This window comes from Hippoglossus stenolepis, chromosome 10 (genome assembly GCF_022539355.2).
Source record: "Hippoglossus stenolepis isolate QCI-W04-F060 chromosome 10, HSTE1.2, whole genome shotgun sequence".
In the NCBI taxonomy this organism is placed as follows: domain Eukaryota; kingdom Metazoa; phylum Chordata; class Actinopteri; order Pleuronectiformes; family Pleuronectidae; genus Hippoglossus; species Hippoglossus stenolepis.
The window spans coordinates 18,671,070-18,672,786 of NC_061492.1; positions in this window are offsets into that span (position 1 = coordinate 18,671,070).

Here is a 1,717-nt window from a genome sequence, read left to right on the forward strand (position 1 = left end):
ATTCAAACTCAATTGTTCTCAACGTGAACGTTTTGTCCCCAAAAAAGCAAAAGCGAGTCAACAAGTACACTTTAAAACGTTAAAATGGGAAAAGGGAGAGAAAGAAGAAACGAACCTGTGAGGAGAGCAGCAGAGCCAGCAGCAGAACTGCGAGGAGGGTCACACACATGGTCTTCATGTTTGCAGGGTGGAGGCTGAGGTGCTAGATCGGGAGAAGGAGCTGTGGTGTGTCTGTCTGTAGGAGCAGCAGAATCCTCTGATCAGTCAGTGAACGACACTACAGACGCTGCTGAGGGCTTTATACCCACCGTGACGTCATCAGCCACTTAAACCACCTGCTGCAGCCTGCACCGTGCTGCCTTCAGGTGCTGCAGGGAATAGTCAGCATTTAGTTACATATAAATACATTTATATTGAGGGAAACATAAATGTATATTAGTATTTAGTAAAATATAAATATATTTAGACTGTATGTGGAGGAATAAAAAAGTATGTTTATACGAATATATCTGAATTTAATCAAATATACATATATCCTATATAATATATGCGTATTTAGTAAAATAATTATATTTATGTTCAGTAAATGATTAATATATTTGAATTAAGTGAAATATAAATATATATTTTGCCTATATTTCTTGAAATATACATTTATTTGGTGACATGTAACTTACATTAAAATACCTGCAATTAAATAAGATGTTTTTTTCGTAGTGTGTTTTTTTTCCTTCCTTTTATCCACGTATCTCCGTCTGAAGACGGAGATACGTGGATAATTAAATTGAATGGGCACTGGACAGTCCACCATAATTCGTATAATGAGGGAAAGTAACTGAATGACCATTTCTGCATAAACTCATCTACTTTTATGTGTCTAGACGTATATTAATGTGCCAGTATGAATCTCAGCATCTGTATCTATATCCCCTAAGCATGAAAATACAGTCATCACTCTTGATGTGAATATTCTTCCAGAAAAAGCACATTGCTGGTACTTTATATACAGTCTATGGCTGGTACTTACTCTAAAACATAGATAAACAGCGCCTCCCAGTGACCACATGCGTATTACGGTTAAAATGCATATGGTTGGATTACTTTTCCCCCTCAGTTCTTTGTTAGAGATAGTTTACATAGTAAACATAGTAACAAAAACACTATATAAAAGACAATAACTAAAACAGAAGACCAACATTAGTTACATTACACAAAGACAATCAAAGAAATGTATGTAATGGGTTTAAATAGCCTTTTTGTTTCTACCTTTAGAAATCTGATTCATGTATGGTTCAACATCTTCAGAAAGTAACAAAAATATATTTTACCATCAAATTTACATTTGATGACAAAATGTCAAAAGGATTAATGTTTAGAATAAAGAAATATTTTATATTTTGGTTTCAGCGAAATCAAACCATCCATCCTTCCAAAATAAAACAAATTCTTCGAAATTGATTGTCAATGTAAATGATGATGATGATGATGATGATGATGATGATGGTGATTATTATGATTATAATTACTATGATTATAATTACTATTATTATTATTATAATACTTATTATTATTATAAATATTAATTTTAATTTTAATTTAGATGAGGTAATTACGAGGAATCATCCACACTTGATAGTTGATGTCATTTGCAAAGTACTGGTTGGATTGGTAATGACCTCGCTGGGTTTCCGTAGTTGTCCGCTCTCTTATTTCTTCC